Genomic DNA, 14,304 nt, shown 5'->3' on the forward strand with positions numbered 1-14,304 from the left:
GATGCATTTAATATTGTCTCAGAGGTCTCTGAGACTGTCCTCAGTTCTTTTCATTCTTTTTTCTTTATTCTGCTCTACAGCAGTTATTTCCACTATTTTATCTTCCACATCACTTATCCGTTCTTCTGCCTCAGTTATTCTGCTATTGATCCCATCTAGAGTATTTTTCATTTCATTTATTTTGTTGCTCATCGTTGCTTGATTCATCTTTAGTTCTCCTAGGTCCTTGTTAACTGTTTCTTGCATTTTCTCTATTCTATTTCCAAGATTTTGGATCATCTTTACTATCATTATTCTGAATTCTTTTTCAGGTAGACTGCCTCTTTCCTCTTCATTTGTTAGGTCTGGTGGGTTTTTATCTTGCTCCTTCTCCTGCTGTGTGTTTTTCTGTCTTCTTATTTTGCTTATCTCACTGTGTTTGGGGTCTCCTTTTTGCAGGCTGCAGATTCGTAGTTCCCGTTGTTTTTGGTTTCTGTCCCCATTGGCTAAGGTTGGTTCAGTGGGTTGTGTAGGCTTCCTGTTGGAGGGGACTGGTGCCTGTGTTCTGATGGATGAGGCCGGATCTTGTCTTTCTGGTGGACAAGTCCACATCTGGTGGTGTGTTTCGGGTGTCTGTGGCCTTTTTATGATTTTAGGCAGCCTCTCTGCTAATGGGTGGTGTTGTGTTCCTGTCTTGCTAGTTGTTTGGCATAGGGTGTCCAGCACTGTAGCTTGCTGGTCGTTGAGTGAAGCTGGGTGCTGGTGTTGAGATGGAGATCTCTGGGAGATTTTCGCCATTTGATATTATGTGGACCTGGGAGGTCTCTTGTGGACCAGTGTCCTGAAGTTGGCTCTCCCACCTCAGAGGCACAGCACTGACTCCTGGCTGCAGCACCAAGAGCCTTTCATCCACCAGGCTCCTCAATTTGGGATGATTCGTTGTGTATTCATGTATTCCACAGATGCAGGGTACATCAAGTTGATGGTGGAGCTTTAATTCGCTGCTTCTGAGGCTTCTGGGAGAGATTTCCCTTTCTCTTCTTTGTTCTCACAGCTCCCGGGTCTCAGCTTTGGATTTGGCCCCGCCTCTGCATGTAGGTCGCGGAGGGCATCTGTTCTTCGCTCAGACAGGACGGAGTTAAAGAAGCAGCCGCTTCAGGAACTCTGGCTCACTCAGGCCAGGGAGAGGGAGGGGTACGGAGTGCGGGGCGAGCCTGTGGCGGCAGAGGCTGGCGTGACGTTGCACCAGCGCGACGCGCGCCATGCGCTCTCCCGGGGAAGCCGGGAGATCCCGGGACCCCGGCAGTGGCGGGCTGCACAGGCTCCCCGGAAACGGGGCATGGACACTGACCTGAGCTCTCACACAGGCCTCTCGGTGGCGGCAGCAGCAGCCCCAGCATCCCACGCCCGTCTCTGGGGTCCGCGCTGTTAGCCGCGGCTCGCGCCTGTCTCTGGAGCTCCTTTAAGCAGCGCTCTTAATCCCCTCTCCTCGCGCACCAGGAAACAAAGAGGGAAGAAAAAGTCTCTTGCTTCTTCGGCAGGTCCAGACTTTTTCCCGGACTCCCTCCCTTCCAGCCTTGGTGCACTAACCCCTTCAGGCTGTGTTCACGCCGCCAACCCCAGTGCTCTCCCTGCACTCCTACCGAAACCCGAAACCAGAGCCTCAGCTCCCAGCCCTGCCCGCCCCGGCGGCCGAGCAGACAAGCCTCTCGGGCTGGTGAGTACCGGTTGGCACCGATCCTCTGTGCGGGAATCTCTGTGCTTTGCCCTCCGCTCCCCTGTTGCTGTGATCTCCTCCGCTACTCCGAAGCTTTCCCCCTGTGCCACCCGCAGTCTCCGCCTGCGAAGGGGTTTCCTAGTGTGTGGAAACATTTCCTCCTTCACGGCTCCCTCCTACTGGGTGCAGGTCCCGCCCCTATCTTTTGTCTCTGTTTATTCTTTTTTCTTTTGCCCTACCTAGGTATGTGGGGGAGTTTCTTGCCTTTTGGGGGGCTGTGGTCTTCTGCCAGTGTTCAGTAGGTGTTCTGTAGGAGTTGTTTCACGTGTGGATGAATTTCTGGTGTATCTCTGGGGAGGAAGGTGATCTCCGCGTCTTACTCTTCAGCCATCTTCCCCTCTCTCTAGACTTTAAAATAAAGACTATTAGAAGAGACAAAGAAGGACACTACATAATGATCAAGGGATTGATCCAACAAGAAGATATAACAATTGTAAATATTTATGCACGAAACAGGCAAATACTAACAGCCATAAAAGGGGAAATCGACAGTAACACATTCATAGTAGGGGACTTCAACACCCCACTTTCAGCAATGGACAGATCATCCAAAATGAAAATAAATAAGGAAACACAAGCTTTAAATGATACATTAAAAAAGATGGACTTAATTTATATTTACAGGACATTCCATCCAAAAACAACAGAATACAGATTTTTCTCAAGTGCTCATGGAACATTCTCCTGGATAGATCATATCTTGTGTCACAAATCAAGCCTTGGTAAATTTAAGAAAATTGAAATTGTATCAAGTATCGCTTCTGACCACAACGCTGTGAGACTAGATATCAATTACAGGAAAAGTTCTGTAAAAAATACAAACACATAGAGGCTAAACAATACACTACTCAATAACGAAGTGATCACTGAAGAAATCAAAGAGGAAATAAAAAAAATACCTAGAAACAAATGACAAAGGAGACACGATGACTCAAAATCTATGGGATGCAGCAAAAGCAGTTCTAAGAGGGAAGTTTATAGCAATAAAATCCCACCTTAAGAAACAGGAAACATCTTGAGAAAACAACCTGACCTTGCCCCTAAACAAATTAGAGAAAGAAGAACAAAAAAACCCCAAACGTAGCAGAAGGAAAGAAATCATAAAAATCAGATCAGAAATAAATGAAAAAGAAATGAAGGAAACAAAAGCAAAGATCAATAAAACTAAAAGCTGGTTCTTTGAAAACATAAACCAAATTGATAAACCATTAGCCAGACTCATCAAGAACAAAAGGGAGGAGACTCAAATCAATAGAATTAGAAATGAAAAAGGGGAAGTAACAAGTGACACTGCAGAAATACAAAAGATCCTGAGAGATTACTACAAGCAACTCTAGGCCAATAAAATGGACAACCTGGAAGAAATGGACAAATTCTTAGAAATGCGCAACCTGCCAAGACTGAATCAGGAATAAATAGAAAATATGAACAGACCAATCACAAGCACTGAAATTGAAACAGTGATTAAAAATCTTCCAACAAACAAAAGCCCAGGACCAGATGGCTTCACAGGTGAACTCTATCCAACATTTAGAGAAGAGCTAACACCTATCCTTCTCAAACTCTTCCAAAATATAGCAGAGGCAGGAACACTCCCCAACTCATTCTACAAGGCCACCATCACCTTGATACGAAAACCAGACAAGATGTCACAAAGAAAGAAAACTACAGGCCCATATCACTGATGAACATACATGCAAAAATCCTCCAAAAAATACTAGCAAACAGAATCCAACAGCACATTAAAAGGATCATACACCATGATCAAGTGGGGTTTATTCCAGGAATGCAAGGATTCTTCAATATACGCAAATCAATCAACGTGATGCACCATATTAACAAATTGAAGGAGAAAAAACATATAATCATCTGAATAGATGCAGAGAAAGCTTTCGACAACATTCAACACCCATTTATGATAAAAACCCTGCAGAAAGTAGGCATAGACGGAACTTTCCTCAACATATATGACAAACCCACAGCCAACATCGTCCTCAATGGTGAAAAACTGGAACCATTTCCACTAAGATCAGGAACAAAACAAGGCTACCCACTCTCACCACTCTTATTCAACAAAGTTTTGGAAGTTTTAGCCACAGCTATCAGGGAAGAAAAGGAAATAAAAGGAATCCAAATCAGGAAAAAGAAGTAAAGCTGTCACTGTTTGCAGATGACATGATACTATACATAGAGAATCCTAAAGATGCTACCAGAAAACGACTAGAGCTAATCAATGAATTTAGTAAAGTAGCAGGATACAAAATTAATGCACAGAAATCTCTGGCATTCCTGTACACTAATGATGAAACATCTGAAAGTGAAATCAAGAAAACACTCCCATTTACCACTGCAACAAGAAGAATAAAATATCTAGGAATAAACCTACCTAAGGAGACAAAAGACCTGTATGCAGAAAATTATAAGACACTGATGAAAGAAATTAAAGATGATACAAATAGATGGAGAGATATACCATGTTCCTGGATTGGGAGAATCAATATTCTGATAATGACTCTACTACCCAAAGCAATCTACAGATTCAATGCAATCCCTATCAAACTACCACTGGCATTTTTCACAGAATTAGAACAAAATATTTTACAATTTGTATGGAAACACAAAAGACCCCAAATGGCCAAAGCAATCTTGAGAATGGAAAACGGAGCTGGCGGAGTCAGGCTCCCTGACTTCAGACTATACTAGAAAGCTACAGTAATCAAGACAGTATGGTACTGGCACAAAAACTGAAAGATAGATCAATGGAACAGGAAAGAAAGCCCAGAGATAAACCCACGCACATATGGTCACCTTATCTTTGATAAAGGAGGCAGGAAAGTACAGTGGAGAAAGGACATCCTCTTCAATAAGTGGTGCTGGGAAAACTGGACAGGGACATGGAAAAGTATGAGATTAGATCTCTCCCTAACACCATACACAAAAATAAGCTCAAATGGATTAAAGACCTAAATGTAAGCCCAGAAACTATCAAACTCTTAGAGGAAAACATAGGCAGAACACTCTATGACATAAATCACAGCAAGATCCTTTTTGCCCCACCTCCTAGAGAAATGGAAATAAAAACAAAAATAAACAAATGGGACCTAATGAAACTTCAAAGATTTTGCACAGGAAAGGAAACCATAAACAAGACCAAAAGACAACCCTCAGAATGGGAGAAAATATTTGCAAATGAAGCAATGGACAAAGGATTAATCTCCAAAATTTATAAGCAGCTCATTCAGCTCAATAGTAGAAAAACAAACACCCCAATCCAAAAATGGGCAGAAGACTTAAATAGACATTTCTCCAAAGAAGATATACAGACTGCCAACAAACACATGAAAGAATGCTCAACATCATTAATCATTAGAGAAATGCAAATCAAAACTACAGTGAGATATCATCTCACACCTGTCAGAATGGCCATCATGAAAAATCTAGAAACAATAAATGCTGGAGAGGGTGTGGAGAAAAGGGAACAATCTTGCACTGCTGGTGGGAATGTGAATTGGTACAGCCACTATGGAAAACAGTATGGAGGTTCCTTAGAAAACTACAAATAGAACTACCATATGACCCAGCAATCCCACTACTGGGCATATACCCTGAGAAAACAATAATTCAAAAAGAGTCATGTACCCAAATGTTCATTGCAGCTCTATTTACAATAGCCCGGAGATGGAATCAACCTAAGTGTCCATCATCCGATGAATGGATAAAGAAGATGTGGCACAGATATACAATGGAATTTTACTCAGCCATAAAAGGAAACTAAATTGAGCTATTTGTAATGAGTTGGATAGACCTAGAGTCTGTCATACAGAGTGAAGTAAGTCAGAAAGAGAAAGACTAATACTGTATTCTAACACATATATATGGTATTTAAGAAAAAAACAAATGTCATGAAGAACCTAGCAGTAAAACAGGAATAAAGACACAACCCTACTTGAGAATGGACTTGAGGATATGGGGAGCGGGAAGGGTAAGCTGTGATGAAGCAAGAGGGTGGCATGGACATATATACACTACCAAACGTAAGGTAGATAGCTAGTGGGAAGCAGCCGCATAGCACAGGGAGATCAGCTCGGTGCTTTGTGACAGCCTGGCGGGGTGGGATAGGGAGGGTGGGAGGTAGGGAGACACAAGAGGGAAGGGATATGGGAGCAGATATATATGTATAACTGATTCACTTTGTTATAAAGCAGAAATTAATACACCATTGTGAAGCAATTATACTCCAATAAAGTTGTAAAAAATAAATAAATAAATAAATAAAATAATAAAAACAAACAGCAAAAAGCCTTCTGGAATAATCCACTGGTTGCTATCACAAGGATAATTGAGAATTGACCATGCCCTCTGAGACTCTTAAGCCTTTTATTATTTGGGTTAAACATCTTCTGGGCCCTTGCTAGCTATCCCTTGGCTCCAGCTACTGCAGGGTACCAGACAGGCCTGAGTTGCTTGCATTGGACTGACCAGGGCCTAAGATGCTGGGAAGTTCCGGCCTTTGTTCTCTCCCTGATTCTCTTTCCCCTCACTTTGAGCCACTATTATGTTGGGTGAGTTCTGCACTCCCCTGAGTGCCAGAAGGTGCCTGGGCTGGTGCCCTCCTTTTCAAGCCTGTCATGGAGCACTTCAGCTATAATGTGAATCTGGCTGAGCCTTTGCCCTTCCCTACTTTTGATCTCCCTTTTCCTATCCTGGCCTGTTTCTGGGCTCCCTGGACAGGTCTGTCTTTGCATTTCAGGCTTCTTTCTGCTTTTTCATCATCCTCAGGCCCTTCTGGGCCCTCTACTTCTTTCAAAATCTCCTCCATTTTGCTTTACTGCCTCCTTCTCCTTAACTTGCTAAATTTTATTATGATGGGGATGCCTTGATGTGGTCTGGTTCATGATCCTTTGCAAGGTGTCCTTCTGTCTCCCAGTTTTCTCCCTAGAGCTTCACATAGTTTTAGAGAAGCAAACAGGTCAGACAACTAGCACCTAATGTCAAGCTAAGCCCAGAAACAAGTATGATTTTCCTCTTTTTCTCCTCTTCTCTCCCTCTTTCCTTTTCATTCAGTCAACAAGCATATGCTGAACCCCTTCTATGCACCAAATTTTGTGCTGGGCATTAAGAAAACAAATGGGTCAGATGGAGTCCCTGCCCTCAATGAGATAAGTACCTCTCCCACCTAGGTCTTTGCCTCTTACTAGTAATGCGTTCTTGGGAAGTCATTTAACATTTCTGGGCCTTGCTTCATACATAACTAGAATTCAAGACAGAATATAAGTGCTGTAAGAGAGGCCAAAGGAACACAAAAAATGGAAAGATCAGTTCCGTCTCTGAAAGTCAGAGAAGGTTTCATGAAAGAAGTGGTATTTAAGGTGGACCTTAAGGAATGGGTAGAATTGAGATTAAGATTCCACTCATTGAAGAATAGGTAGTGGGAAAACATGGTGAAGCATGAGAAGTAGATAGAGAATTGGGGTCATAGGATCAGGGAGTTTGAGATTCATCTTGGGGACAATGATTCCTGCCCTGCCTGTCTCCAGGGGGTGTTGTTAGGATCAAGTGAGATACGAAATATGAGGGATATAGACTTGGGTTTTTTTGTATACAGATTTTTAAATCTAGGGTGGCGCCAGATCTTAGAGGTCCTGAAATGCTACACTAGGAGTTTAGATTATTTTGAGTTACTTTGAATATTTCATGTATATATTTTTAGAATGGATAAATACTATATTTGAAATTAAAAATTCACTGGATGAGCATAAAAATGAAATGATGGTGATGACTGAGGAAAGAGACAGAGAATTCGTGTCTAGTAGAGTCAGGAATCTATTATCCAATGTAAAGAACAGAGAAAATAGAAAGAAAATAAACAGATAATATAATGCAGTCCCAGAAGGAGAAGAACAATAAGGGGGAAAAATATTTAAAGACTAAATAGTAGCTGAAACTTTCATATGTTGCTGGTGGTATGCAAAATGGTGCATCTACTTTGGAAAGTAGTTTAGTGCTTGCTTATGACAACAAAAATATACATGCCAGGATCTCTATTAGGACCCAGCAATTCTACTTATAAGTATTTACCACAAGAAATGAACATATAGGTCTACACAAAGATTTGTATGCAAATTTTCATAGTAACAGTTTTTCATAATGGCCCCAAATGTGGAAACATGTCATTAAATGTTCATTAACTGGTAAATGGATAAACAAATTGTATTATGCCCCTACTTTGGGGTACTACACAGCAACAACAAAAATAACATAACAAATCTCAAAAACATTATGTTAAGTGAAAGAAATCCAACACAAAACACTGTTTGCTTCATGATTCCATTGACATGATGAACATTTCATATATTTTTAATTATAAAAGAAATACATGCTCATTGGAAAAAGATCAAATGATAGGGAAAAGATTAAAGTAAATATAGAACATCCACCCACTCCCTACACCCACTTCCATGGTTTGACATTCAGCCTTCCAGACCATTTTCTATGTATGTACAAATATCCATATGTAGGTATGTGAGAGTGTGTATGTGTATGTGAACAAAGGGAAGCCATGTGACAATATGAGAGTTGGTAGTGGATATGTTTGTATGTGGAATATACGTGAATGGATGGAGAGTGTGGTGTCTTGGAGAAAGCATTTGCATTGGATTGTGGGGAGCAAGACTATGGTGGAATATGTGCTGAAGAGTGAGCCAGATGTGCCTATACTCATGCATGCTTTCAGTATATCTGTATGTGAGTGAGAGTGCATGTGAGAGTTTAAGGTGAGCTTATGCAGAGATGGGGTGAAGGGAGGACATGTGTTGGTAAGTGTGAGTGTGTGGGTATGGAGAGTGGGAGGTTAGTTGGGCAGCCCTAGTTATACCCCTTAGTTCATACTGCTCAGTGAAAGCCTTCCACTGAATTCCTTTCAGCACCAGTCTCTGGGATGTGGACACTCTAGGTTTAAGAAAACTGTTATTTCTTCCCTCAGGCCCTGTGCCAAAGGGTACCCTCATTTAGCTTCATACACATTCCATGAATACTTACTGTGGCACAAGGCACTGCTCTTATATTTCTCCTGGCAGATAAGAATAACTTCTGAGGAGTCATATCTCTTGACACTGTCCCAAATCCCTTTCTCTCATTGGATTCTCTTAAGAGCTTATTCTCTTCATTGTATGATCAGAGGAAGCAAGAGCTGCTCAGAACTTGGGCCTGGGGGAGGGGGTGAGTGGTAAATTCCTGGCTCTGCTATTTCCTAGCTGTATTAGTTTGCTAGGGTTGCCGTAACAAAACACCACAGGCTGGGTGGCTTAAAGAACAGACATTTGTTTTCTCACAGTTCTGGAGGCTACAAGTCCAAGATCAAGGTGTTGTCAAGTTTAGTTTCTTCTGAGACCTCTCTCTTTGGCTTGAAGGTGGCCACATTCTCTTTCTGTCCTCACATGGTCTTTTCTCTGTGCATGTGCATCCCAGGTGTCTCTGTGTCCAAATTTCCTCTTATAAGGACACCATCCAGATCAGACTAGGGCCCGCCCTAAAGGCCTCATTTTAACTTAGTCACCTCTCCAAATACTCTCACATTCTGAGGTACTGGAGGTTAAAGTTTCACATTTGAATTTTGGGGGAATGCAATTCAGCCCATAACACTAGCTGTGTGACCTTGGCCACGTCATTTCACCATCTGAACCTCAGTTTTTCCCCAGAACAAATGGAGATAATCAGAGATGATATTTAAAATATTTAACACCTGGCAGGGACTCTGACCAGGCTCAAACTTTAGTGACCTTAGTACTACAGCAGAGTCCTAGAGGCCCTTTGCTAGGCCAGACATTAACCCTTTGGTTGCTGGATTGTATCAGGAGGTCTGAGGGAGGAGGTGTCCCAAGGGAGGGTTCAGGGTGGCAGTGGTGGGAGAGAAGGGTGATACCAATCAACACAGAGGTTTTTCAATATTTTAACAACCTGTACAGCTCTATCAGTGCATACCACCCAAATATTAGTCCCAAATATGCCTACATGCATAGTCTAATTCCACACACACTGGAATGCTGACCTCCTCCCTAAACACTCAACTTGGTTTCTCTAAGGAAATTCCACAGGGCTCAAATGTAGGGTCTCAAAAACCCTGCCACCCTAAGACTGAGGAGATCCTCTCCTCTCTTTAGTATACTATGGTGTTCACCAAGGTAAGGTACCTGGTGGCTGCTTGGGGCATGCTCTCTGGGGATTCTGAGGAAGACACCCATCTATATGCCTTGGAATGAGTGTTTTATGTTTACACCATTATGGTGCAGCAGAAGGGTCAGATTCCAGTCTGGGCTTAGCTACCTTCTCACCCTTGATGGGCTTCACTCTTCCCTCTGTCATAAAAGGAGTTGGATAGTTCAGTGTTCTGTGAAAATCTTTGCTGGGAAGCAGAAAGGAACTTGAACAGTAGTTGTTGAGTTAGAGGACACATACATCTCCCTCATAGCAGACTATCTTGACCCTGGTGTCTGTTCTTTCCCACCTCCTTTTCTTTCTCCGGGTCCAGACGTGACTCATCTTTGGGCAAGGAAGCCAGAGCAGGGTGCCTCTTGTTACTTGACTGAGGGCCACAGCTCCATATCTCCAGACCCGTGTCTCACCTAATCTCTGACTGGGTGGTATGGTCAAGGGGAGATGGAGGCAGAACCTTTCCTTGGGGTGGGGGCTCCTTAATGGGAACTCAGGCCAAGAGAGGGTAATGGGAGATTTCAGGGCAAGCTGTTGATCCCAAGCCTCAGGGTTTAACAGGACCTCAGTGAAGGGTGAACTCAGCTTCAGAATCTCATCACTCCTGGGCTATTTAGCAGAGCTCTTCTGGAAAGCTGAGGCCAAACGGAGAGAGAGAGAGACAGAGACAAAGACAGAGACAGAGGAAAAATCCTCATCATAGTGGTAGCCAGTCAGAGGTGGTTTTAGCTCTGTGCATTTGTGCCACCAATGGTGAGAGTCCAGAAAAACAGGACTTTCTTGCCTTTTAGAATGTATTCATAAAGGATACTAGGTGCAGTGCTCTACCTCCAGCCCCTGCTAAATTACACTGTTTGACCCTGGCAAGAAAATCTCCTGTTTGGGTTTGACCAAGGTACGTTCACACTTAGACTTTAGCCCAACCCATCTCCCAGTGGAAGTGTCAAAAACTATTGTGACCACCTAGAGGGATGGGATAGGGAGGGTGGGAGGGAGGGAGATGCAAGAGAGAAGAGATACGGGAACATATGTATATGTATAACTGATTCACTTTGTTATAAAGCAGAAACTAACACACCTTTGTAAATCAATTATACTCCAATAAAGATGTTAAAAAAAAACTATCTCTGAAACACTTTGGCATGACTGTACTCACCTTAAAAAAATTGCAGTAGGTAAAAGTTATTTTTAAATTAACTAGTTTTTTTTTTATTTAAAAGCAGTATGTTCACAAAGTAAAGCATTTAATCAGTGCAAACAGCCAGACTGCCAAAGTTCACTACCCAGTGGTACCCACTGGTAACAGTTTATCGTGTGTTTCTTCCAGAAAATGTTAATGGTTTATACAGAGCAACATTTTTTTTTACACAAATGAACTCATACCATACCTTGCTTTGTTTACTTAACTGTATTTGGACAGCTTTCCATATCTGTACAAACATATTTACTTCATTCTTTTTAATGAAGGTATAGTTGGAGGTAGAGTTTATACCTTAATTTAATTGACCAGCTCCCAAATGATGAATATTCAGGGATTTTCCCCATTTATAGGGGAAAACTAGAAACAACACTATACTGATTATCTCTGTTCACTTGTCCATGCACAGGTGTGATGCATCTGCAGGCTAATCCCTAGGCATATAATTGTTGGGTCAAAGTGTATACACACCAGAATTTTTGATAGATATTGATGAACTGCCCCTGAGAGAGATTGTCCAATTTACACTTCTACTAGCTATGTACAAGAGTGATTGTTTCTTCATACTGTCACCCACACTGAATATTATCAAACTTCTTAATCTTTGTCAGTCTGATAGGTGAAAATATCTCACTTTAAATTAAATATTTTTCATTATGATTGAAGATGAGCTTTTTTTTTTTTTTCGGTACACGGGCCTCTCACTGTTGTGGCCTCTCCCATTGCAGAGCACAGGCTCCGGACGCACAGGCTCAGCGGCCATGGCTCACGGGCCCAGCTGCTCTGAGGCATGTGGGATCTTCCTGGACTGGGGCACGAACTCACGTCCCCTGCATCGGCAGGCGGACTCTCAACCTCTGTGCCACCAGGGAAGCCCGAAGATGAGCATTTTTATTATTCATTGATATTTCTCTTTCTGTACACTCCCTCTTCATGCTCTTTTCCCATTTTGTACTATTAGTCACCTTATTCTTATTGATTTATAAGATCTCTTTGTTATTGAGGAAAGTAGTCCCTTCCTTCCCTGTTTTATGTAAATATACGTTCCTAGTTTGCGGCTTGTGTTTTCATTTTATGTCCTATGTATTTGTGTGGTGCAGAAGTTGTAAATGTTATGTAGTAAAATGTATCAATCTTTTCTTTTATGGCTTTTGAGTTTTGTATGGTGTTTGTTTAGAAAAGGTTTCTTCACTTAGAGGTTATAGAAATTTTGCCTGGTTTTCTTCTTGTACTTTAAATTCTCTTTCTTTTTCTTTCTTAGCATTTAAATCTTAGAATCTGGAAATGTCCTAACTTTGTACTTAACTTTACAAACTTAGCACCTCTAAATCTGTTTATTTCCCTCAAGCTAGTACTTTTCAAACATTTCCACAAAACATCTCAGAGGAGAGGGAATTGTCCTTGAGCCCCTGGGGATCTGGGGAGGAAATTTGGTGCCAACTGAGGGTCAACATTTTTTTGAAGCCTCATGTTTTATCGTAAATAGCCATGCCAGTTTTGCGTTATATGTCATGCTATATCCATGTTTCCTTTAGTATAAAAATAGAGATTTAAATTATTTATCCACTGAGTGAAATCAGTGCCTTAAGAAGATGGGTTGTGCCATATTTAGTCTGTGATTTCATTGCCCTGCTCTAGCCTGCTATGCACACACATTGCTGCTGTGTTCTCTGGGAGGTTTGTTGGCTACACTTTGGAGAAGCAAAGCCTCAGGCTGTTGGTCTGCAGTCAAGGTATACCGCCATCAGGGGAGCATATGCAACCAGTGATGTCTGTGTTATTTTTCCAGGGCTGCCGTAATCAAGTACCACAAACTGAGTGCCTTACAACAACAGAAATTTATTCTCTCACAGTTCTGGAGGCTAGAAATCTGAAATCAAGGTGGAGGTTCCTTCTTGGGGGCTTAGAGGGAGAATCTGTTCCATGCCTCTCTCCTAGCTTCTGGTGGTTGCTGGTAGTCCTTGGTGTTCCTTGGTTTGTGGTGGCATAAATCCATTTGATGTCTCTGTCTTCATATACATATGGCATTCTCCCTATGTGTCTCTGTGAGTCTTTTCTTCACTGCTTAAGGACACCAGTCATATTGGATTAAGGGCCTCCCTTACTCCAGTATGACCTTATCTTAAATAATTACATCTGCAATGATGCTATTTCCAAACAAGATCACATTCAGAGATTCTGGGATGTATATGAATTTGGGGGGGCACTATCAAATCCAACACAAGGACTGAGTTAGAAGGGACTGGTTCAAAGAAGAGGGGGACCCTTGGTTATGCCTGCCATATATTTCTACCCATTTATTATATTTTTTAACAAAAATGTCTTTTAAAAAATTTAATATTTATTTATTTATTTATTTATTTATTTATTTATTTATTTTGGCTGCACTGGGTCTTAGTTGTGGCATGCGGGTTCTTCATTGCAGCGTGTGGGCCTCTTAGTTGCAGCATGCATGCAGGATCTACTTCCCTGACCAGGGATCGAACCCAGGCCCCCTGCAATGGGAACATGAAGTCTTACCCACTCGATCACCAGGCATGTCCCCTCTTTTAAAATTTTTATTTAAAACTTTTTATTGTAGAAAAATTTTAATGTATACAAAAATAAAGAGAATAATTTAATGAACTTCATATATCCATTACCCAGGCTCAAAATTATCAACTAATGATTTTTGTTTTTGTAATATCTTTATTGGAGTATAACTGCTTTACAATGGTGTGTCAGTTTCTGCTTTATAACAAAATGAATCAGCTATACATATACATATATCCCCATAAATCCTCCCTCTTGTGTCTCCCTCCCACCATCCCTATCCCACCCCTCTAGGTAGTCAAAAAGCACCGAGCTGATCTCCCTGTGCTATGCAGCTGCTTCCTACTAGCTATCTATTTTACATTTGGTAGCATATATAAGTCCATGCCACACTCTCACTTCATCCCAGCTTACCCTTCCCCCTCCCCATGTCCTCAAGTCCATTCTCTACGTCTGTGTCTTTATTCTTGTCCTGCCCCTAGGTTCTTCAGAAACTCTTTTTTTTTTTTTAGATTCCATATATATGTGTTAGCATACAGTATTTATTTTTCTCTTTCTGACTTACTTCACTCTGTATGACAGGCTCTAGGTCTATCCACCTCACTACAAA

Source organism: Hyperoodon ampullatus (assembly GCF_949752795.1).
Source record: "Hyperoodon ampullatus genome assembly, chromosome: X".
Taxonomy (NCBI): domain Eukaryota; kingdom Metazoa; phylum Chordata; class Mammalia; order Artiodactyla; family Ziphiidae; genus Hyperoodon; species Hyperoodon ampullatus.